The sequence below is a fragment of the Pinus tabuliformis genome, chromosome 3_2, assembly GCF_031772625.1.
Source record: "Pinus tabuliformis cultivar Carrire ecotype Pingquan chromosome 3_2, CPIR1, whole genome shotgun sequence".
Lineage (NCBI taxonomy): Eukaryota > Viridiplantae > Streptophyta > Pinopsida > Pinales > Pinaceae > Pinus > Pinus tabuliformis.
Genome location: NC_142302.1, coordinates 117,626,263 through 117,653,680, shown reverse-complemented (window position 1 = coordinate 117,653,680; position 27,418 = coordinate 117,626,263).

Below are 27,418 nucleotides of genomic sequence, written 5' to 3'. Positions count from 1 at the left end.
GCTGATAATTAAAAATTAAAATTGAACTAATTTAAAATAGAAGATGAAAAAGGAAAAAGAACTAAAAATAATAATTGGTTGGATAGAATAATTAATAATAATCAAAGAAGGGGTTTAGTTAACAATAAAATAAATTTAAATAAAAATTAGCTAAAATTGACCCATATACATATATAGATATATATAGATTAAATAACTAAAATTTAATAATTAAGCGTAAGAAAATTATAAGTATTTATAGTAAAATAATGAAAAGTAAGGATTAAAGAAAGAGTCAATTTAAATAAGAATTGGAATACGAAAAATTCAAATTCAAATTCAAATGAATAGAAATTAAGAATTAGTAATTAACAATAATAATTAATAATAAGATTAGAATTAGTTGAGAATTAAAAAAATTATTTATTTATTAATTAAATAGTAATTTTTTGCCAGTTAATAATTAGTTAAAATTTTATAAATAAATAATACAATAAGAATTTGTTAAGTTGACCAGAATTCCAATTGAAGAAATGATTAAACTGAATAAAGGATGACATGTTTTGCCAATATAGAATTTCCTACATGAAGAAGGAATCTAATAGCCTCCCTAATCCTTGCATGGGCTCTGATTTGTCTTTGGCTGATCAAAATAATTGATTAAGGGTTGTATGGGTCTTGAAATGGTTTTGATACTCTTCTTGGCCAAGATTTCTGCTATAAGAATTGTGGTTCCATTAATGTACGAGAGCGTAACTTGGCTATAGAAAAAGGGGTGGTTTTAGGGTGTGAGACAACTTGAAAGGCTTTAATGATTTGAGAGGTGGAATAGCAATTGGCTTTAAATGCTTAGAATAAATGAGAATTTTTAGTTGAAAGGATTGGAGATTCGGATCTTGGGGGAGGCCCTAAGATCTGGAAAATCGAATCTGGAGAAGAAAATAGGGGAGCACACATTAAACAAAACCACCAAGAAACTTTTTATTAAAATAGAAAATAATTGTAAAAGCTACATTGTGGTGGACAATATGTCCTTTTACAAAATGTGACTTGTTACTTGTCTTTTTTTAGTTATGATACCACATGTAAATTCCATGGGTGTGTAGATACCATGGGTGATTGAATACTATGGTTGGATCTCATTTACAATACCGTTGGTGAATGAATACCATGGGTGGATGCCACTTACAATATCATGGGTAAATTCCATGGATGGATAAATACCTTGGGTGGATGAATACCATGGGTAAAAACAACTTACAATACCATGGGTATATTCCATGAGTTCCATTCGGATCAAACTTATTTTGCTAACAATCTGCTTTCACCCAAAATGTCACTCTTCTCTCCTCTATACACCTTTCAATGCAATATTTAGAGAGCATATACATTCAGATTCAATGTGCAATGCCTCCACATCTCATGGTGTATATATGCTCTTATAAGTAGTAACGTAAAGCATTAACATAGTATAAGTATTATCCAAATTGACCCAGAGGCAAAAGTATGAAGAAATGAATAATTTTAATCCACCCCTTAAGTGTGGAAGACATTTACCCCTAAACCTTTGACCAATCACAAAAATTGCTACATAAAACTTTGTCAAAATGCCACAATTATAGGTAATTTTTTTGTTTTATTTTTTTTTATTAAATTGAGTCTAGGTGGGCCAACCTGTTTATTGAATGGAAGAACAATCTACCTACAGTGGGATGCTATCACCAAAATTGTGTGAAGCTTAGTCAAGCTTGGACACCCCTTGGAATAGTTTAATTCACTAAGACTTGGTGAGAACTAAACCCCACTCAAACCAACTAGTCTACACCTAATGGGTAATTATAAATAATTCTTATCCTACACCCAAATTACTTATGACATAGTCTCATTTATAAATGAAATGGTCTTTTAGGGGCCTTTTTTTGGTTAATTTTAATCAAACTCCAATAATGATTTAAAAAAACGAGTTTAAGTTGTTTAATCTGTAGAATTTGAGTGTCCCAGGTTTTCCAAGGTGCTTAATCTATTAATACATTAAAAAATATATTTAAACAACTAAAAATCACAATCTTACTTGAGATTGTATGGCCAAATTTAAAAAAAAAAAATCATTTCATCTATAAATTAAACTAAACCATTACTTATTTCTCGCCAATCCTACACCCTCACTTATTTTTCCATCCGTTTATTATTTCTCACCAATCCTACACCATTACACCATCGCTTATTTCTCCCCGATCCTTTTATTAGCCTACACTAAAACAACCACTACAAATCCACGTGGAGAAAGTAATAACAGCAAATCCCATACCACTACAAATCCACCTAGAGAAAAGAATAATAGCAAATCCCATACCGAAATAGACCCTAAAGGGTGTCCTGGTCGGATACCAAATGGCCCCGATTTTTATTACAAGTTACATATCTTGTTCTTTGAAAAAAACAAATAAAATACCCGTGTCCTACCCATTTAGATTTCAGACGAAGGGATCTTCCAATTAGGTAAGGTTAGGGTTAGGGTTTGGAGCAGGGCAAGATTTCGAATGGAGCAAAGGGGTTCACTAAGTCCCTATAAATGGTAGCAGTTTCGACGACATAAAGGCTTGTCTCTTAGGGTTTAATGTTTATATCTGTTGATAGGACGCTCGATAGGTATTTACAGGTAGCTGCGTGTAAATTTGTGAAGTCAGAGTGATGAATTCAATATGTGGAGAGCATCTTTAGGTGCGATGAGTCTGCTCCTATTTCCACACGAGATTTCTGACTGACAATTTTCATCTCATTATACTGAGTTCTGTGCTCTCTGTATCTTTAATCCGTCTGGCGTTGATCGAGTTTTTAATCTGTATAAAAAATGGACATTATTAATGTATTGTTGCTTTGAAATGCTAATGTGAGAGTAGGCTACCTTAAACTGTGTGATTGTTTGTTTTTTTTTAGGGCGCCATGTGACTACAGAGATAAAGGCCGACTAAGATTTATGTGGCTGGGGTTTTAAACGGTTGTATGTGGTGGAGTTCACCTGGGTACTTTGATGGTTAATGTTTGTGAGTAGAAATGAGGTTATTGCTATATAGTTTTCCATTTACTTCTGTGCTAGGGTTGTAAGCTTATGCACTTTGGGTTAAAGATTAGATCTGAGTTTTGAAATCACAGGGCCATTTGTTTCTATGCTAAGGTGGTAAGTTTATTCTCTTGGGTCAAAAGCATATAATTTATTTTCTATGCTATGGGAGTAAGATTATGCTCTTTGGGTTAAAAGTTGGATCTGCGGTTAGTCTGTACTTATTGAAGTCACAGAGTGATGCAGAGTACCATATTCAAATCAGGAAAAATACTTTTATCACACACAACCCTAATGGCATGGAACCAGGTCTCACATCCCGGCCCCAGAATTGAAACTGAGACCTACTGTTGTAGTCGGCTTTTAAAATTATAAAATATTTTTTGGTTTCATAAGAAATGATCAATAAAAGCTTGCTTTACAACCATACATATGTAAAATTAACCTGGGACCTACTATTGTAGTCGTCTTGTAAAATTATAAAATATTTTTTGATTTCATAAGAAATGATAAGTAAAAGCTTGTTGATCAATAATAAATATGTAAAATTAGAAAACCATTTTTGGTTTCCTTAAAAAGGAAAAAAAAAGCTTGCTGTTCAAACACAAATACCCAAAATCAGGGTTTCATAAAAATCATATAATAAAATCTTGCTGTTAAACCATAAATATCTAATAACTCCTTTTGGAAATCTAATAAATTAGAATAGATCATAAAATATAAATTTTAAAAATTTTGATTAAAGAAAATAAAAGTTTCTTGACTATAAAATAAAATTAAAAATAAAATATAAATTTTAAAAATTTTGATTAAAGAAAATAAAAGCTTCTTGACTATAAAATAAAATATAATTAAAAATATTATTTTAGTACATTTGAGGGCAATTTTTCAAAGCACAAAGCTACTTGACTATAAAATAAAATATAATTAATAGTGTTTTTTTAATGTACATTTCAGCGCAATTTGGCTGGATATAGCTATAAGTTTATTTTAATGATTTCTCATTTAATATCTATTTTTGGAAATTTAATAAATTAAAATGGAATATAATATAAAATTTAAAAAATATTAATAAAAGAAAATAAAGTTGAGTAAATAAATTTGGTGTGAATAAGTAACTCTTTAAATGAGATTATGCCTCAAATGAGATTATGTTTCATCTTCCGATTTCTCTTATTAAAAATTTATATTATTTACAATTGTCCACCCAATCTCTATGATTAGGTGTCAACATTATCCCCTTAATCTGAAGGATTGTTCTGAATCTTTCAAGCTTTTCTCTTCCAAGCGCTTTGGTGAAGATGTTTGCAATCTGCTCATTAGTGAAACAATGGCGAAGATGGATTGTTTTGGCCTCAACATCATGTCGAATTTGATGGTATTTTGTATTGATGTGCCTTGTTCGATCATGGAACTTTGGGTTCTTGGCCAACTTCATTGTAGAGGTATTGTCAATCATGAGTGGAGTGGAATGTACTTGTTTTACCTGCAAATCTTCCAGAATTTTCCTGAGCCACACAATTTTTTTTGTTGCCTCAATTGCTGCCACATATTCTGCCTTTGTTGTGGAATTTGCTAGAACTGATTGTTTGTGTGATCTCCAGGAGAGCCCCTGATCCAAGACTCATAGCATAACCGAAAGTAGATACCCCAGTTTCTTTGTCTCCATCGAAGTCTAAGTCAGAGTATCCAATGAAGCTAAAGTCACCCACCTGTGTATACTTGAGTCCAAAGTCTTGAGTTCCCTTCAAGTACTTTAGAACTCTTTTTGCAGCAGACCAATGTCCCTCACAGGGCTTTTGCATAAACCTGGAGAGGATTCCAACAGCAAATGAAATGTCTGGTCTAGTAGTAGTCAGGTAGTCGAGACTTCCTACAAGTTGTCTACACTTTGTTGCATCCTCAAATTCTTTTCCTTCAATGGATGTGAGCTTTAAGTTATGTTCCATTGGAGTAGTTAGAAGATTGCATTCAGTGATGCCAAACCTATTCAACAGATCGCAAATGTACTTCTTTTGAGAAATGAATATGGACTTCAGATGTTGAGTTACTTCAATACCAAGATAGTAATGAACATAGCCCAAATCAGTCATTTCAAAACCTTTCCTCAATTCCTTTATGGATGCAATGTAGTTCTCATTGTTCCCTGTCATCAAAATATCATCTACATATACCACAAGATATAAAACTGTTTTGCCAACTTTCTTGACAAACAAAGTTGTATTATCAATATCATAATGTTTGAAATTGAGTTTCAGAAGATGCTCAATTAGCTTTTCATACGAGGTTCACAGTGCTTGTTTGATGCCATACAAGGATTTCACAAGTTTGCATACTTTATGTTCATGTCTTTTCACAGCGAATCCTTCAAGCTTGGACATAAAAACATTTTCTTTTAGATCTCCATTCAAGAAAGCAATTTTTACATCCATTTGATAGACTTTCCAACCATTTTGAGCTGCTAGGGTGAAGAGTGTCCAAATGGTAGCCCATTTTGCTGTGGGGGCAAAAGTCTCATCAATCGACCCCTTCCTTTTGTGCAAAACCTTTTACCACAAGCCTGTCTTTGTACTTGTCAAGTGTGCCATCAGATTTATACTTCTTGTAGAGCCACTTGCATCCAATTGGTTTGGTTCCCAATGGAGGATCAACCAACTTCCAAGTGCCATTCTTTATCAAGACATCATACTCCTTTTGCATCACTTCTTTCCATTCATCATGAGAAAAAACTTCTTTAAAGGAAGTTGGTTCAAAATCTATAGACAAATTCAATTCACAATCATAAGAAGCATCCATATCAACAAGTGAATCAGAGTCATCTACATCACTTCCATTTTGTCGAGTGGAATTTCTTGTTCCTATCTTTCCAACCTCATCAAGATGAACACTTTCAAGTGTCTTCGTCAGCGAATTTGCGAGACTTTTCTAAGATGGTCTAGGTTGCTCAGTTGATTGAGCTGGAACTGAATCAAGATTGAGTCTCCCAATTCTGTCAATCATATCACTCAAAGTAGCATTAGTGGTTGGAGTTTCATGCGGGGCAGAGAGTGCTTCAGAAGAAGATTCCACAGGTTGATCTAGTATAGGAATCCCCCCTTCAAGATGTGGAATTTGATTATCAAAATCCTTAAAATGATTTTGCATTTGCGAATCTATCCAAGCGATCAAGTTGTTGCTCAACAACATTGTCAACTTTGAAAGATTCAAGAAAGATTGCATCTCTAGATACACCAAACTTTTTATTGGCTTCGTCATAGAGATGGTATGTTTTGGAGGTGTATGAATACCCCAGGAAGATACACTTACGACTCCTTGCACCAAGTTTGTTTCTATGTACCTTTAGTATCAAGGCATAACATGTGGAACTAAAGACTCTAAGATGCTTTACCAAAGGAATGTGCCCATACAACATCTGATAAGGAGTCTTGTTTCTAATAGCATTAGATGGATATCTATTCTTTACATATACAACCACATAGAATTGCATCAGCCCAAAACATCAATTTTGCATTCTTGAAAAACATCATGGAGCGCACCATATTTAAGATTGTCCTATTCATTCTTTCAGCTACTCCGTTTTGTTGGGGATTATAAGGCACATTTGTTTGATGTTTAATCCCATGTTGGCGAAGATAGTTTTCAAATTCATTTGAAGTGTATTCTTTGCCATTATCAATGCAAATAGAGCCAATATGAGATTGTGCATCATTTTCAATCCATATATGAAAGTTCTTGAATGTTTGAAAAGTATCAGATTTGTTCTTCAATAAATAAACCCAACACATTCCGGTGTAGTCATCAATAAATGTCATCATATATCTATTTCCATTTGCAGAAGGAACAAGCATTGGATCACATAAATCTGAATGAATGAGTTCAAGTTTTCTATGTGCTCTGGGATGTGAATCATGAAAAGACTGTTTGCTATGCCTTCCTAGAATGCAAGCATCACATTGCTTAAGTTTCCTAGGAATTGTAGGCAAACCAGTAACACCATTTTTCTTCAACAAGTGGAGGTTGTCATAGTTCAAGTGTCCAAATCTAACATGCCATAATAAACTTGATGGAAATATACCTTCATCATAATGAGAATTGTCTGATAAATTTTGTGCACGAGCATAGGTACCCTACAGCTTGAGAAGCCTTTCGACTTCTATCCCCGTCATGACAAGTGAGTGATTTGATGCTTTTCTCACCTCAACCTTGCCATCAAACATATGAATGGAGTGTCCTTGTTGGCAGACGTGGACCATGGACAACAAGTTTCTCCTCAGTTGTGAGAGATATAAAACATGATGCAGAAGAAAGTCTGGAAGACCAGGCAATTTAAGCGTGATTGTGCCAAGACCTGATGGCTTGAGTTTTGATTTGTCTATAAAGTACACTGCTCCATCAACATTGTCAGTAAATTCTTCAAAAAAAACTCTTCTAAAGGTCATGTGGCAAGTTGCTCCTGAATCAAGCAACCAATCATTTTTCCAAGAAGCAAGTGAAATATTAAATAAATCTTCATTTACTCCAATATTACAGTGTGTCACAACATAGTGAGCAGATTCAGGTGCTTTACCTTTCTCTTTGTCATTAGTTTTACCTTTGGGTTGGTTTCTTTCCTGCTCAATTTTGTCCCAAAGCAACTTGCATGTGGATGCATCATGTAATCCATCTCTATTGCAACATATGCAATGTAAATTTGACTTTTCTCCTTGAGAGTGTCTACCCCCCTTCCTCTGAAATTTCTTCTTCCTCTTCCTCTTCGACCACCTCTTCCTCTGGAAGAATCTTGAGCAAGATTCTTCTCTCTATGTGTAAGACACATAGTGTCTTTAGAAGACTAAGGAGTTGTCTTCTTCCCAAAAGCTTTCTCTCTTTCAACAAATTTTTTCACAAGGGAGTCAGAGGTAATTTCTTTAAGGTTTCCATTTGCTTGCAATGACTAAAGATAATTTGTGTAAGTGGGATAAAGTGCCTTGACAAAATCTATCAAAGGAATGTCCAATTCAACATTAATGACTTTGATATCATGCATAATAGATTTTACTTCTGATGCAAGAGCAAGAGGATCATCATTTTGTAATTCAAGGTTGAACAATTTAATCATGAGTTGAACAACTTCAAGTGCAGAGTGTGAGTCATAGAGTTCCTTCAGTTTTTGTAAGGCTTCGAAAGCATTTGAAAATGGAAAAATATGGTGACTCACCTCTTCATTTACTGATGCTGCAATCAAGGCATAAGCTTTGTTATTCTTATTTTCCCAAATGGCGAATTCCTTCTCTGAGGTAGGCTGTTCTGGTTCTTTGTCTTCGTCGGCAACACACACTCCTTTCCACAACTCATTAAAAATGAGATTGTGTTTGATTTTACGTGACCATTCTAGATAGTTCTCCTTCCCAGTGAGAACCACTCCCACAATAGATATCAATGAGTGCATTTAAAAAAGTCAGTGTACTGTAAAAAAAAATACTTTTGCTGCCAATATGTTGTAAGAAATAACACTTCCAGTGGTAGTTTTGTAAAAAAATTACAATTCTGATATAATATGTATTATGATATAAATATGTATCAGAGGGACTATCTACAAGAATTTATACCAGGATGTGATCACCGCGTAGACTACCCTAACACTGTTTTTTTTTTTTTTAATTACCCACAACTTTCGATTATTCTCGCACCAAAAGATCTTACCCTCACCTCAGTGCACTTCAAGTGGACCCAAAATATTAGGTTTGAGGCTTCCAGTCCTAATTTCAGCCACAATGTCTGCCAATTTGAAGTCGTTGTGCTCTGTACTGAAGGAATTCCCTATCGTATCCTGCGTGAACCTCAGAAGCTCAACAACGATGCAAAATGGCTTTACTGTGGGGAGATATTAGTGAGAGGGCTACGAAAACCACAGTGGGATAGCGTTTAAAAATAGTGTAGTGTTCCAAACAAAACAGTATGGTGGTATGGCTGATCTGAAATTGATAAAGGTATTACAGACTTACGTGTGGAGTTGTCTATATTACTTAGTGCAATGGATCGATAAGATTGCGAATAATACAAACAATTAAACAATCATAAAACACAATAAAAACACATTAACGTAACTGAAATTAATAAAGGAGTTCACCAGACTTCCTGGCTACGTCTCCTGCTCCTAGCTTCTAGTGTTGGCCTCTTTATTATGTCTTCAAAATGGTTGTTACAGGTGTGAGCTCAAAAATGGAGTCTCAACACAAAAATGGATCTCACCACTGAGTTTCACTCGAATCCTCGAGTCGAAACGAACATATAAACGACCATGATGGTCACCTTGACCTCCAGACCCCCTGGAATGGTTCACCATCCACTCTGAACACACTATGTCAACTTTTCTGTGTTATGGTGTTTATATAACACATACATTTACAAATTATGCAATAAACGTGGAACAAATATGTTTTTAATAGAAACATGTTATAAACAAAAGGACCGGTGGGCGCGGGTGGACCTTGACCATCCAACCTTTCCCCAGCACTGATCTCGAGAACAAACCATCTAACAGCTGTCACATCCCGCTCTTCAACTAATTTGGACAACCTGCATTGTTGATCTGTCCTCTGCCATCTGACGGCTATCGCGGTTTCACGCTCCAACTAGCACGTTCTCTATTTCTCCAAAGGCACAGGAAAATATGGTTTTCAGGAGGCTATGTGTCGAGTGCTGAGTGGAATCGCATGCTCCCGGTCTAAAATCGCTTTCTGCCTTGAGGGCACGTGATAAACCATTTACCGCCCTCTTGTCGGAACTCAACAAGTTTAACTCCTTTTTCATAGTTTCATCGCCTTCATTTTTCTAGATAACATACTTGCATGTTTTGACGCCATATGCGTCGATCTCCTTTGATTGGACGATCTCCGCTCTTGACCGTTGTTCCTCATCACCTGAGGTCTGAACCAATCTCTGACTTCCACATCATCTACTACGCTGACATCATCAAGTACCTGCGGCTCTTTCCCTTGTTGCCACATGTTCTGCTGATGTAGGCTTTGACTCTTTGACCTGAATCTTTGATTAGCTCTAGTTTTCTTATCCAAACTCGGATTTGCATGCGGTTTGCTCCATTGGCTTCGTGTTCACGAGCCCTTTAACATTTTTTCATTTCACATGTATTTGAAGACTTTAGATCTAGAGGCCATGCTGGATCCATTTCGGATCACTCCTCCCCACTGGAAGCTTTTGGTCCACCAAAAGTTGGTTTTTAGCTATCGAGTAAGTGAGGATAAAGTTCCTTCACTTGTCCAATTTCTATACATCGTGCTTTACTTGGATTTGTACCTTTGAGTCCAACTCTCAGGTACTCAACATCCCCTCGTCGTGAAGTTCTTATCCTCCTGTCAAGAACTATGTCCTCCTATAACTCATTGAGATACTCAGGCAACAGATCCTCAATGGAAGGTAACTGACCTTGTTCCTCGGGATCTTCAATCAATGAAGGTTCATACAATCTCAAGTTTTTTAACATTAACTACTGAATAGATTTGCATATATTAAGTTGGTAGATCAAGGCGGAAAGCATTTTCACCCATTTTTTCAAGTATTTTGAAAGCACCATATCTAATTGGTTTCAACTTTTTACCTTCCCCTTGCAGTAGTTCTTTGTTGATGTACAACCAGACTTGATAACCAACTTGAAAACTATGCTCAACTCGATGCTTGTTATGTCATGCCTTATACTTGTCTTGACTTCTTTCCAATTGTTCCTATACTGCCTGGTGAATTTCCTGGATTTGTTCAATGAACTTAGTTGCTTTGTCCACATCACTATGTCCATCAACTGCTATGTCTTTACCAAAGAAAAAATCCAAGGGAGACTTTGGTATAAAACCAAAACAAGTCTCAAAAGGTGACCTCTAAGTAGAAGAATGTTTGGCACAATTGTAAGCATGTTGCACATAACACAAATGCTCATCCCAAAGTTTGGGATGCTTGTTGCAATATCGTCGAAGCAACTGTATCATTGTCCCATTGACCACTTCTGTCTGACCATCTATTCGTGGATAAAACATTGTGCTCTTCTTTAACCTTGTGTCCATTAACTCCCATAGACTTGACCAAAATTTCCCAACAAATCGAGAATATCCATCAGATACAATAGAAGTGGGTAACCCAAAATGAACCCATACATTATAAAAGAACAACTTTGCAGTTTGTTTAGTTGTGACTTGTTTATTACATGGTATCAAAATACACATCTTACTGAACCTATCCACAACTACATACAAATAATCATGACCTTTTCTAGACTTTGGCAATCCCCCAACAAAATCCATGGAAACACTTTCCCAAGGACGAGAAGGAATTGGAAGTGGAGTATACAAGCCTAATTTTCTATTACTTGGCTTGCTTGTAGCACACATAGTACATCCTTTGATATATCTAGAAACTATCTCATGCATTCGTGGCCAATAACAGAACCTTTGCAATTGTGCAACTATTTTACTTACACCAAAATGACCTGATATGAGAGAAGTATGTGCTTCTCGAATTATGTTAACTCTTTCAGTTTGTGGAATGCATAACTTTCCCAAATGATATAAGAGTTTGTCCTTAATGTAGTAATCCAATTCTTCTACCTGCTTTCCATGACTTAAAGTTGCATATACATCCTTAAAATCTATATCTTGAGCATATTGTTCAATGTAACTTTCATGAATTACTGAATTATGCTTAAGTATAGTGGATGCATTTATGATTGGTCTTGATAACATGTCTGCAACCTTATTATGTATGCCTTTCTTATATTGATAACAAGATGAAATTGCTGTAGAAAACCCATCCACCTGTAATGCCTTGATTGTTGCAATTTAGTTTGTGAGTGTAAATATTGAAGTGGTTGATGATTTGTGTGTATGATTGTTTCTTTACCCATTATATAATTTTTCCACTTTTTAACACTCTGTACTAATGCATACAATTCTTTATCATATGTAGGATAGTTAACTACTGTTGATGTAAATGTCTCAGAATGAAAGCATATAGGCTTCCTGTGCTGCATCAACACTGCTCCCATGGCATAGTCTCTTGCATCTGTCTCAATCTCAAATGGATGCTGAAGATCTGGCAGTGCTAGTACGGGCGTTGTACTGATCCTTTCTTTCAAGGTATCAAAGGCTTTTTGTTGTTTTCCTCCCCATTGAAACACCTGTTTCACACTTGTCAAAACATGTAAAGGGGCTGCAATCAATGAAAAGTTAGCAATAAACTTTCTCCAATATTGCGTTACCCCTAAGAAACTTCTAACTTCTATAGCAGATTTAGGTTTATGCCAGTTTACAATGACTTCAACCTTAGAGAGATATATCTTCAATTCACCACCCCCTACAATATAACCCAAATAATTCAAAGATGTCATGCCAAATTCACATTTTGACAGCTTCACATAGAGATTTTCTCTTTTTAAAACATCCAAAACTTGCTTTACATGTTTGACATGTTCATCCCAAGTCTTACTAAAAACAAGAATATCATCTAAATAGACTATTACCAAATCATCAATAAATGGTCTAAATACATCAGTCATGACTCACATAAATGTAGCAGGAGCATTAGTTAAGCCAAAAGGCATAACCAACCATTCATAGAGTCCTTCCCTCGTCTTGAAAGCAGTTTTCCATACATCATGTTCTGCAACTCTGATTTGATGGTAGCCGCTACGCAATTCTAATTTAGAAAAGTAAACTACATCTTTTAATTGATCTAATAAATCATCAATACGAGGAAGAGGATAATGATTCTTGATCATGATTTTATCTAGTGCTCTAAAATCAATGCACATTCTCCTCGAACCGTCTTTCTTTCGCACCAACACAATTGGTGATCCGCATGGTGATGTGTTTGGTCGTATAAACCCTTTATCAAGCAACTCATTCTCTAAAGCTGATAACTTGTACATTCCAATGTTAGCTAGTGCAGCATCTTGCTGTAAATAAATATCATGTGCTATCTCTCTCTTGGGTGGAAGCTTCTGATGCTCTTTAAACAGAATATCATAATTAGAAACAACTTTAACTAAATCTGCTTTCTGTTTAGGATTTATCAAGATCCCTTGCTTTTACAATCATTAGTAAAAATTGCTTGAATTTACAATTCTTTTCATCTGTCTTGAATTTATGAGAGCGAAGTTATCTTTGAGTTTATGAGCGCTTACAATATATTCAATTCCATCCCTAGTGAGTTGACCCAATAGCAAACCGGAGTTTACATTTTCTAGTGACTTCTAGCTTTGTTTTATCACACACCTAACCTAATGGATATGGCTTCTTATAAGGTTTTGTTTCTAGACCCAATAACTTTACAATTGCTTTAGAAATCAAATTAACTTGTGACCCACTATCAAATAAAGTATCAATTTTAGTATGCTTGGAAATGACTCTAATATGAAATATCTCATTTCTTTTCCTCTCATTACTTTCATTATGAACAGAATGTGAAGAATTACTTGTAGATGCTTCAGAATCTTTACCTTTTATACCTGTGGCTATCACTGTTGTTTCGTCACTTGAGTTTGACCCCAAGTCCTTTTGAATAGTAGCAACATTCTTTCGCTCTTTACCCCCAAGATTCTTAGGCTTCAATTTTGGATGCAAAGACCAGCACTGTGCCTCATCGTGTCCTTCCTTCTTACAATGAGTGCATGAAGGTTTATCCTTCTTTACAGTGTTTGTTTTCCTCTCCTTCCATTTTAGTTTCTTCTTTCCTTTATTCTTGTTCTCAAAAGATTTGGGTGACTTCCCAACATCTGGGTTTACATTTTTACCTCTAGCCTCTGTATGAGTTGCTTGGACTAACACATCATCTAAGCTAGTGGGATTAAACATAAGAGTAGTATGCTTTAAATAACTATGAAGACCACCTATATATTTTAACAATGTCTCTGGTGAGTCCAGTGATATTCCTAATGTTAAATCTCTTTTTCGAAATTCCTGAGTATAACTCTATACACTTTGACCCTTTAATTGATGTAATGTCTGCCAACTCATCATTGCTTGCTGCATATAAGCCAAAGGATAACATTGATTTTTAATGGCAGAAACAAATTCATTCCAAGTTGAAATGATTTTATCATGTTTTTGAAGATCTTCTTGTGTCTTGCCTTCCCACCACACCAGTGCAGTTCCTCCAAGTCAAAGGCTAGCTAGCTGAATATTCTTCCTTTTTGAATCAACTTTCTGCACCCTGCAATATACATCAATTTGCCTTATCCAATTATCTAGCTTTTTTGCATTAAGTTCTCCATCATAAATTGGCAAATCAAATTTCACATCTAATTTGATCAAAGAGGTTTTCTTTTACTTGTTCTTGGAAGAACTAGTTTTATGAGAAGACGATGATGATGACAATGATGGTGATGATGGTGGAGATGGTGGAGGCTTCATTCCTTCTTTCCCTTTATCTTGCTTCTCTTCTTTCTCTGGAGGGAAAAAGAGAAAAGGTTCCTCTGCTCCTTTGTCTGGTCTAGGTGATGAAGTGCCTTCACCTCTACCCTTTTTAAACTCATTATACATTTCTTCCACCATGGCACGTATCGTCACGAAGCTATCCAAGAACTGTGATTCTGTCCCAAGTGGAGCTTCATCTTCCATCCTTCTTCATGAAAAGACCCTTACAATCTCTAGATTCGCCTCAACAAGTTCTCCTTCACCTCGTCCGAGCCTTGACCTAGTCAGCATTCAAATCTCTACACAAACTTGTCAAACCTTAAAAACCTTAAGTTTCGATACCACTTGATCTTAAATTGATAAAGGTATTATAGACTTATGTGTGGAGTTGTCTATATTACTTAGTGCAATGGATCGATAAGATTGCGAATAATACAAACAATTAAACAATCATAAAACACAATAAAAACACATCAACACAACCAAAATTGATAAAGGAGTTCACCAGACTTCCTGGCTATGTCTCCTGGTCCTAGCTTCCAGTGTTGACCTCTTTATTATGTCTTCAAAATGGTTGTTACATGTGTGAGCTCAAAAACAGAGTCTCAACACAAAAATGGATCTCACCACTGTGTTTCACTTGAATTCTTGAGTTGAAACGAGCATATAAATGACCGTGTTGGTCACCCTGACCTCCAGACCCCCTGGAATGGTTCACCATCCACTTTGAACACACCATGTCAACATTTCTGTGTTATGGTGTTTATATAACACTTACAATTACAAATTATGCAATAAACATGGAACAAATATGTTTTTAATAGAAATAGGTTAGAAATGAAAGGACCTGCCCGACCGTCTGACCTTTCCCTGACACTGATCTCAAGAACAAACCATCTGACAGTTGTCGCATCCCGCTCTTCAACTAATCCAGACAACCTACACCATTGATCTGTCCTCTGCCATCTGACGGCTATCGCGCTCCAACTAGCACGTTCTCTTTTTCTCCAAAGGCATGCGAAAATATGGTTTTCAGGAGGCTACGTGTCGAGTGCTGAGTGGAATCGCATGCTCCCAGACTAAAATTGCTTCCTGCCTTGAGGGCACACGATAAACCATTTACCGCCCTCTTGTCGGAACTCAATGAGTTTAGCTCCTTTTTCATAGTTTCACCGCCTTCGTTTTTCCAGATAACATACTTGCATGTTTCGACGCGATATGCGTCGATATCCTTTGATCAGATGATCTCCACTCTTGGCCGTTGTTCCTCATCGCCTGAGGTCTGAACCAATCTTCGAGTACCACATCATCTGTTGCATTGACATTATCAGGTACCTGTGACTCTTTCTCGGGTTGCCACATGTTCTGCTGATGTAGGCTTTGACTATTTGAGCTGAATCTTTGATTAGCTCTAGTTTTCTTATCCAAACTCGGATTTGCATGTGGTTTGCTCCATTGGCTTCGTATTCATGAGCCCTTTAACATTTTTCCATTTCACCTGTATTTGAAGACTTTAGGTCTAAAGGCCATGCTGGATCCATTTTGGATCAATGGAATTATATAATAAAAGTGGAATGGCATTATATAACAAAAACCAATATTAAAAAAAGGTATGGGGAGGAGGCCAGTATCACAGTCACAATAAGAAACATAGTTATATATTAAAACTGGTATACAGTAAACCTGCAGGTATCACAATCACAAAACCGGTATGGCGTTATAACAAAAGTTTCAGAGCTAGAACTGGCAAGATATATTATAAACGTGCATAATGGAGTGTGGTATAGCGGAGGAAGAGGATCATTATATGGAGGCGGTGTAATACAACGTTTTGATATGGAGGAGGGTCGGTATATGGAGGCAGTGTAATACATCATATGCGAAATATACCAGGATAGAAAGTGTTATATAAGATTCAGTGGTTTGCGGTACAATCAATGAAATAGAAACCATCGAAGTTTGAATTGCAGGATGGGGAAAAGTCGGGTATTAACACAACATAGTCACAGTAACACAATCTCCAACAACTCTATTAAAATAGTCCCAGTAACACAGTAATGTAGTAATAATACCATCCACCGCAATAATCATAAAGAATTCGGCATACCATTCACGCAACACCTCCAGGAAGCATCTCTAAGTAGCAACCGCACCATACTTCCACACCAAACTCAGAGTGTACTCAGTCTAGCACCACGCTCCAGGGAATAATAGACTGCAAATTCAATGCAGGGATATGTCAGTCTGAAAAAAATGCAGAAAAGAGGCAGAAGGAGTTACAATAGCAGGAAGCCAAAAATAACGTTGGCTCTGATACCATGTTAGGCCAGGAGGTAACTCCTCAAATGAGATTATGTATATTCATTTGGACTGTTCATAGTTATATACATGAGGGAGTGACTGTTGAGTTTCATCCCCCAACGACTCTTCATTTTCTCTTATTAACTATTTCACTATTTAAAATTGATCATCCAATCCCTATGATTAGGTGTCAACAAATTTTTAGAGCACAAAGCTACTTGACTATAAAATAAAATATAATTAGAAATAATTTTTTATTACGTTTTAGTCAATTTGGCTGTTCTAAGCAAATATATTTTAATGATTTCATAACATTATGAATCTAAGAAGTCTTAAGAGAATTCTTCATATGAAATAAAATTGATGTTGAATAGGTTTTCTTTTTAGTTAATGTTATCGAAGATTAAAGTTAAATATCTTGTGTTTTTTTTAAAGTAAAATTTAAAAAATTATTTGATTACTTTTTATTTTTAATAGATTTAAAGTTAAGATGGTTTTATGTTAGTTCTTAATAATATTATTTATATTTATATAAACTTTACATTTTTATATATAAAAATATGTTTATTTTAATTTTATTAAAATTCTAATTGTCCAGAGGTCCATCTTCGTAATGAATTTCTATATGCATATCACTTTAATGAATTATTGTTTTCATTAATATAGTCAATAATTTATATTTATTTATTGTTGATTTGTGTAGCTTGGGAGGTACTCCAAGCCCCCTAGGGTTTAGGGTTTCAAGGGCAAAGCACCACAAGGGTCACTTGTGGGCTTGGAACCCAAGGATGGGTTTTTGAACCCAATTGTGTTTGGGGCATGTACAGGAGCACATTTCTACATGTGATGGAATGAGACAATGGAGAGCGGAAAGAAGAATCCAACACATCAAGAATCGTCGAATTCTGAGTTGTAGAAGTGGAGAAATGAATTTTTGAAGTTGACAAATAATTATTGGTTTTCAAGTCATGTAAGCTTGAAGTAAAATTTGTCCAATAGATGTGTATATTCACTAATTCATGGAGCCCCTCATTTGGATATAAATATAGGGTTTTGATGTATTTTAGATCATCCATTTGTGCAATGTCTCTTCTAGAGAAAGACTCAGTGGAGAGGAGGATCTCAAGCCTAGCCGCAACAAAGGAGGAATTATGTTTAAGGAGGACTGTAATTTAAGCCATCCTTACCATTATTTATGTTTTTCTCAATACTTATATAGGAGGAAAACTATAGATGTAAATGTGTATTGTTACTACCCACGAAAATCAATTTATTAGTTCTTGGGAAAGTAATCCTAAAGGATTCAATTTTCCTATTGACTATTATTAATTTGTCTATTGACTATTATTGAGTGACAGGGACTAGGGGACTAAATTGACAGGGACTAAGCTACTTTGCAACATTTGTTTAATATGGTTGTTGAAATATTTTACTTATGGATCACATTAAAAAAAGTTTTTTTAATGTATTTTTGTTTTTAAAATTACATATAAATTGAACATAGAATGAATTATAGATCATATAATATCAATAGTATATTTTCTTGTCAATTCCATATTAAGTAGTTAATGAATTACATATCTGACTTATACTTTTTTCTTTTATTTTTGACTTTCAATTACTGTCTCCTTTTATAAAATTGATGTAAAATTAAAGTGAAATTGAAGTATTTTTATTTATGGTGGACATTATTTTTTTTGTTATTACTATTTTTAATTTGTTAATGTAAAAATTATTTTATTATTTTTGAATGTAATGTTACCTGATTAATTTCTAGATTAAGCGTAAATCAACATCATAGATCAAGCAACATCATATCACATGAACAATAAACAACACCATTCAACAATTCATGGCATTAAGACAATACACAAGAGATTTTTACGCTTCTTAATATAGATCTTCAAAATTTTACATCAATTAGGAAGCTCCAACTCCCAATATTTTCAACATTAACTAAAGGAGGCTCCAACCCCTTGGATTATTAGCTTCAACTGAAATGATGCTCTAACACTCTGTTTACCAGCTTTGATAGGAAGGATGCTCCAATGCCTTGATTTGCAGGCTCCAACCTGAAGGAAGCTCCAACTCCTTATGCTACCAGCTTTGACTATAAGGACAATCCAATGCCTTGGTTTATAATCTCCAACTTGAAGGAAGTTCCAACTCCCTAATTTATCAACTCTGAATGGAAGGAAATTCCAATGCCTTATGTAGGCTCCAACCTGCCCTAACACCACCCTACCACCCTATTCAACACACGGACCACGTTTCACAATTTTTACCCTAGATCCACCTATGCTCAATATTAAAATAATATCAAAATTTTGTGCTGACTTTATCGATTTGCAACACTAGCACAAGGTCATCAGCAACACCAATCAACTTCCTCTGCTCAATATCAACAAGAACAAATACTATCTATGCTTAACAATCAAATCTTCTTTTGCTCAACAGAAATAACAACAAGAAGCCCTATCTCAATAGCTCTGCTTAGGATACATGTCTTTGTAAGATCCATAGTACAAGATGCTCTTGAAAATGCATCGAATAAAAGTTTTCAACGACTATATCAATTCTCTGCTCAACATCTCTGTAATAACAACCAATAATTAATCCCTCCAATGCTGTGAAACCCTAGCAATTCCACTCTACATTTTCTCAACATGTAACCCTTGCAAAACAACAATAAAATCTGCTGACCACTTCAACCAAGAAAATCATGTCTTCTGATCTCAAATCCCTATCATAGGACCAATGAAATTAACTCTTCAAAAATTCTCATCAATAACTTGTCACAACAATTCACACTTAACATCTCTCAAGTTTGCAACTCAAGCTTATCCATACAATAACAAACCATACATGTTCACCACTACACAACTATGCATAGTAAAAACTTTAGTACAAACACAAATCATGTCAAATAGTAATGCAAAGCAATAATGCAACCTCTAATATTGATTTCTAACCACTACAAGAACACTGTGAACAAGCTGTCATGGGTCTACTCATAGAGTAACTCAAACTCTTCATACACTATCTATCACTTACACAAGTGTTTTCATTTTCCTTGTACTGTGTGTAAATTGTGTTTCCATGGTAGATATGATGGATGCCTCCAACTTGCTGATGCAAAGTAGATGAGCCCAATGATGATTTGATGCTTCTTCCCTTGATTGTTGTAGATAATACATCTTCAATAATATAATATAGATTAGAAATGTTATTTCTACTAATATCTTCAATTATATATGTTCACTTCAAGGCTGACCTTGATTTTACTATCTCAATTAGTGATGCTTCTGCCTTAACTACTAGAAATGAATTCTCTAATGTGACTAAGTAACCCTTTATCTTGGTTTAGTGAATAAGAGATTGCAGATCTTCAACTGATGCCCATGAGAACCATAGACAACTATGCATTGTTCGAAAGATGTAATTAATCCATTGCAATTTTAGATTAATACTTCTAGCCATCGAGGCCTCTTTCTAAGCTTCGTTCCACAACGAACTAGGTCTACAAAAGTTTTTATATATTTGAGCTTAAAATTAGGCTTCAGAAAAAATTTCTAAATGGACATGCCATACTTCCCTCACTTAAACCCTTGAAGAATGCCACAGATCATTAAGCACTTCGGAACTGCTTTGGCTTTAGATAATTCACAATTTAAATATGCATGAGGAGACCCAAAAAATACACATTTTAGGCTTGTCATGGTGTGAGTTGGTTGCTTAGATTGAAGAATTATAAAGAAACCACACAAATTCTACCTTGATTATGTGAGCCATCGAATACACTTGTGTTGAGTTAGTTCTTCATTTCAATGAGCCCTAACCAGATTTGAAAGCGACCTTAACAATTGAGATCAAACATGATTCTCTTTGTGTTTGTTCACAGAAAACCTTTAGAATTACAAAGATGAACTTCCCAAGAGGATTGAGTCTGAGCTTGACAGATGATACTCAACAACCTTGGAGATAGTGTTAATCACCCATAGATGATTGCGTGAAAGGATGCAAGGGTTTCTCATAATGTTGTTAGAAAACACATTGCAATTGTGGCCTCAAATCCCTACAACTTTTCTTCATAACTTATTTAAGTAAGACTCAAAATGAAACCCTTGATCTCTCTAAAATAAGCCGAATCACTTAATAATTGCTTCAGCATTCATCTAGAAAGACAAACAAGTATGCCTTAGAAAGGATACAAATACCTATAGTCATTGTTGGGCCCCATAATTGTTACAATTTCCTTATCTTATTTCTTAGTTTCTATATTATTTTCCTAAGTCTTTCTTGCATTTAGGACATGACAATCCATGTAATATGGATTCTAGAAGCATTTAATGTACTCTTATTAGTTTATTGCCTTTATGAACTGGTCTAACCATCAAAGCATTATTCACTCATGGTTGGATCCTAATTTTGGTCAGGAATCTATCGATGATCTGAAACCTGATGTTATTCCTTGGATTGATCATAGAAGATCAGATAGCTTGATGCTGTTGATCCTTGCTCGAAGTAAATCAGTTAAGAACATGCTTTTGGCTTGGTCATCCAAACATATTAAGATTTCTTGTAGCTTAAAATGAGTAGCCTGAGAATCTTCAGATTCTCAGGATTACTCTTTATCAGAAATAGGTTTACTGTTCTTATCTTCTACCAACATAGTATAAAGACTAGGAATTGAGCCTGGAGAGAGGTTGTTCAATTGTAATATTTTTTACATAAGTTGTGAATTTGAGAAGACATCATTTGTAATCGATCCTATGTAATTTAATGAAAGTGCTTATTATTCAAAGTTAATCTACTATGTTGATTCCTTTTACAAGGTAGTTCAATTCTAGTGATTTTGGCCCGATCCTGGAAGCAACATTGTCTTTACTTGCATTATTAAGTTTGTGTTCAGTTCTTTTTCTCTAGTCTTTTATTTTGTTAATCACTTTCAGTTTATCGTTGCTTGCTTGTTAAATTGCATGTTTTGTCTTAAATAAAATTTACAGTGGTTTTTACAAAGTGAATTTGATTTAGCTAATTTGTTGACATTGTTGCTGCTTATCGCTGTTTCTTGTAGATTATCACATGATCATTATTTTGCATGACTCAATTACTTTTCGATAATATAATTTTGTAGTGTCACTCTTCTGTTTTGTAGATGTTGTTCCTTAGGTGACAACTTGATGCTTGATAGTTTTCCTTTGTTGTTTCCTGTAGAAATTATTTAGGATTTAACGTTTTGAATGGGTTGATTTAGTTAAAAATTGCGTTATGAGTTTGTTCCTTCATCATTGTAGTTTTTGTTTCCATTAGGATAGTAATAATTAGTCATACTAGCATTTCTCTTGCATAAACTATGCAGATAACCTTGAAACAGAAAGACGAGACCTCAGGTTGACAATTTAATGCGTAGTGATTAGTTGGTCCTTTAGGAATAATTAATTGGCCCAACATTTTGGTGCCGTTGTTGGGGAGGTTGTCAAAGAGAGTGTCAGGTGTATCCCTGGAGGTTGGGTATTAAAGACGGAATGTAAGAACCTGCACACACACCCTAGTAAAAAAATAAGGCCTGTGGTGGTGCCTTCCCTCGGCTGATATGTTTAGGTTGTTTAGTGTGTATGACTAGAAAGAAACCTAAGACTAGGAATCAGGTAGAGATAGATCAGAAATCCACCCCAAAAAATACCAAAAGCCAAGGTCAAGATGGCCTTGGAAGAATGACCTTCATAGATGAAATCATTCGGAAGGTAGAGTATCAAGCATCAATAGGTCCCCAAACACTATTCAAGAAGGGCTCTATTTTTATTGCCCCTCAAGTAGTAGATTCATCTGCTATATCTAACGTCGAGATTCATGATAAAAATTTACGATCTGAGCAGATCTTACAAGACACACCTGATAGGCATCTTAGTCCTTTTAACAAGGGTGAGGAGCACTCTTGTAACCTAAGGGAAGGAGGAGGTGAGACAAGTGAACCATATCCTCAACCTTATGAGCAGGAATGTCCTGTGACACCCATTGTGAGAAGAGAAACTAAAATTATTGACTTGAGTAGTGTTGTGAGACCTGGTCAAGGCCTAGAACCCCATCATCATAAAAATATTTTTTAGTTAGTACCTCTTGATTATGGGATTCCTGAAGGTTATTGGCATATATTTGATCAAATGGAAAATCCGATAATAGGGACGCAAACCTCGACCATAGAATATCCCATTGTTGATCCACATGCTAATGCACCAATGAAGGCTATCCAACTACAAAACCTCACAAATTTTCATGGGATGGCCTCTGAAGATCCCGATGCATTTTGTTTGAATTTGATGTCTTATGTCGAGGATATAATTACACTACTAACCCCCAAAAATTAAAATTACTTCCCTCTACTCTAGAGGGAGAAACATTACAATGGTTTATGGGATTGGGGGGTAGTACTATCAATTCATGGGATCAAATGAAACATGTTTTCGTTACTAAGTACCAGGATTACTGTCAATCTAGATATCTAAGTGAGGAAATATTTAAGATGACATCAAAAGAAGATGAAATATTAGAAGAATATATTGAAATATTTCAATATAACTTACAAAGATCACCATATACCACTTTACCTAGGGATGTGTTGAAAGCTACCTTAATTGGAAGTATGGAAGATGAATGGATATAAATGCTTAATTTAATGGGGAAGGGTGATATTTATAAAGAAGAATATGATGACATTGTAAAACTATGTATAAAATGTTTGTGTGGGAGTACATAGACTAATCATGGAATTCGTGATCCTCACAATATATCTAATAGAGTTGCAGGAGGAGTAGTTACACGAGAAAAGATTGGTAATCTTTTAGAATATTTTAAAAATGATATCCTAAGTACACTGACAACATATTTGAACGTTTTATAGGTAAAACAGAAGCAGGTTGAAGTAGAGTAGGCATAGCCATTTTATGCCATCATTGTTGGAAGAAGCATAGTCGTAAAGAATGTCTGCTGGATACAGTCAAGATATGTGCTATTTATACTAAATATCACTCAACCAATCGTTGTCCTTCGATTCCCGGGTTGAAAATTGTATTCAAGGAAGTTGAGGAAGAGCCAGAGCTAGCATAACAATGACGACAATGGCATAATCACCCATCAAGTATGATGCAAGACTATAACACCCTCCTCCCACATCCACCCAAGTAACCATGCCAACTAGGGTAAACATGAGACGAGAGACTACAATGGTAAGATTCGACCTCCTATGTGACCTCAAGCAAGTGGAATCGATGGGAAATCACACACAGACGTCCAACATCATCAATAGAACCCTTAAGAGATAAGTCAACCACTCAAACAACCTGTCCCTAGGTCCCACTATTGTTCTGGACCTCTTAGGCCATAATCGCCCACATGCTATGGGCAAGGGAGCAACCAAAAACCCAAAGTCACTCTCATAGGCTTGCCTGTTAGCGATTGTGGACTAGAATTGCTAGTTCTGTGTCAGCGACCCTAGGATTTAAGCCACTTTTTTAGGCCCAGAGCCCAGGCCACTGCCCAGAATGGAATGAGAGCTTAGAATTAGGATATGTACATGGAAATAATGATGCAAAAGCAATAAGTTGATCAAGACCATAACCAGACCCCTACTAGCCATGACAAACTTTTCATCAAACATATCGCGAACATGTAACCTATAGGTGTAAACAACAGAATTAAGTGCAGGGGCATCATACTTATCTAAGAATCACTATGAACCATTGTTCCCTCATGCCAACTACTGCATTATCCTCTATTAGGTCATAGGCACATTATCCATTCATGTACAAGTAAAAACATGTTGAGAGCCATACATAGATTCTATCACAAAATGTACATATAAACAACATAATAGGAACAAAAATACCATAAACATATCAACCATAAAAATCCATATATACATCAGTACATTTTCACATGGAAATCTAGGGAATGAATTTCTCATTAATAAATGCAATAAACAGACCGGAGATGGGACTATGACATTCCACCTGACCATAGAATCGCTGAGCCAAATCTCTCTTCAGCCTTTCACCCCCATTCCATATTCCAAGCATGAATGTGGGATCTCATAGAACACATCAATCAAAAATCATCCAGGGCTCCCAGAGGCCATCCAACTCAACCCATCAAACAATGGTTCCACCTCACGGTCAGACATCAAAAAACCATCATTAGATTGGTCTCCATCTAAGCCTTCTAGGGCTTCCAGAGCATTTGTCCAACCAAGGCTTCTAGAACTAGTAACTTAACCCACAAATTATACAGGGCTTCCAGAGCATTTTTCCAACCAATGCTTCTAGGACTAGTAACTCAACCCACCAAGGGCTTCTAGAGCATTTTTCCTACCAAGGCTTTCAGGACTAGTAACTCAACCCAAGATATTATAGGGCTTCCAAAGCGTTTGTTCAACTAGGGCTTCCAGGACTAATAACTCAACCCAAGCTAAGGAAACATGAGAACCAACCAAAAAAAAACAATGAAAGCAAACCCACAATCACCATGGCTATACAGGAAATAAAAAGGCTAGGAAATCAACTGCCGATCCAAGAAATACTCCATGCCAATGACAAATCACAACCAAGAAACCATATGCATATCCCATGCATGCCAAAACCAATGAATAAATCATACATGCAACTCAATACCTGCAAGAAAATATAATATAGTTGTTGATGTCGATGCCTTCTTGCGCTTTCCTTTGCTTCCTTTGCCTTCTTTCTCCAAGAATCCAAGTATGCCACACCCTCCAAGAGTTCTCCAGGAAAACTCTAAGTATCCAAGAGTATGAGAGAAAGAGAGAGAGAGTAATGAGAGAGCTATAAAACTGAATTGACAAAATTTTACCAAATGATCCTAAAAATCCTTTTTATGGACGAGGCCTTTATTTTCTTCATTTTCCATTATTTTCCTTCATTTTCCACCTCACATGCAACCTATGACCCTTCACCTCCTTTTCCTCCTAATTTCCATTATTTTCATATATAAATGTGCCAATAATTCCATTTTGCCTTTCCAAAGCCTTAGCCATTTCCTTTCACAATCTCCTTAGCCATAAACAACCAATTGAACACCCCCTAGGATGTTTTTCCTAACATTCAACTTGGAATAAGTGTCCCATCAACCGTGGTTATTGTTTTTAACTTTTATTACATAGAATTTTCACCAGGGTTTTTACAAAACCCTTCCCCTTAGGGGACACTGCCATCGATGTTCAATCACACATATACCTCAACAACCCATTGAAAGAAGACATATTTCTCATGGAGATTTATAACAAAGCTCAACACAATATTTATAATGAAAGATCTGCTTACGAGAAAAACATCATGAAAACATACCGCATAGTGGAGCTTTATAACACAACTCATTACAATATTTACAATGATCATTGTGCTAAGTGCCAATTCATATGTCATCATAACTTCATGATAACATAACCACACGATAGCATAATAACATGACACCCATACTACATAGTGGAGCTTTATAACATAGCTCATTACAGTATTTATATCCATACACAGGTGTACATATAGAAACATCATCAATATCATATATCATATATATATATATATATATATATATATATATATATATATATATATATATATATATATATATATAGATATATATATATACACCAAGACATATATCAAAACATGTAATAAACACCATGTCTAAGCATATATCCAAACATCATATAACATATATTAAACCATCATAAAGCATATACCAAACCACTATAAAGCATATACTAAACCACCATAATGTTGGAAATACTAGGCAAGGGGGGGGTGAATCAGTATTCCTTAGAAATTAGCACTTTTAAATCTTTTCAGAGCATTAGTTAATCTTCAATTATTATTAATGTTTATGCAGTAATAATAGTAGTTAAAAGAATAAAATAGACAAAAGAATTTTATGTGGAAAACCCCCTTCGGGTCAAAAACCACCGAACACTTTTCTAATAAATTCTTTAATCTTCAGCCCCAACTGAAATGAAAGCAACAACTTCCTAGAATTCTAGAAAAGCATCCTTCTCCCGCTCCCACTGGAAGGACGCCCCATCGCCCTAGTTTCTTTAGTATTCAACTGAATGGATGCCCCAACATCCCATACCAACCTACCACCTTGAAGTGTTCACAGGCTCCAACCTGTAGACAACTTCATGTACCAACTTAGCACCTCCCTGCCACCCTATAATGACTAAAATGAGAAAAGAGTGTGGATTCTCATACTAGGGACAACGATCCATGATACAATATGATTTACAATGATTTTGACCGAACACCCAATCACACTATTACCTGCAACCCAACCATGACATCATCCCAACAAAGACTCCTATACCTCCCAATAATGCCTTTTCGACTCTAGGCAGATTGACTCTTTTACAATAATGACTCTTCCAATGATGACACTTTTACAAATGACTCTTACAACTTTACAATGGCGACTCTTAGCCTTGACACTTCTTCACAATATACAGATGGCTATCATGTCTTCAAAGGATGTCTTGCTGCAATGCTTCCTTTGATTTGATACTTCTGCTCTTGAATTCTTGCTTGAAGTTGTACTTGAATCTTCTTCTACCTGAATGCAAAATTTTCCCAGCGAAACCAATCCCAAAAAAAACAAAATACCCTTCAACTTACCT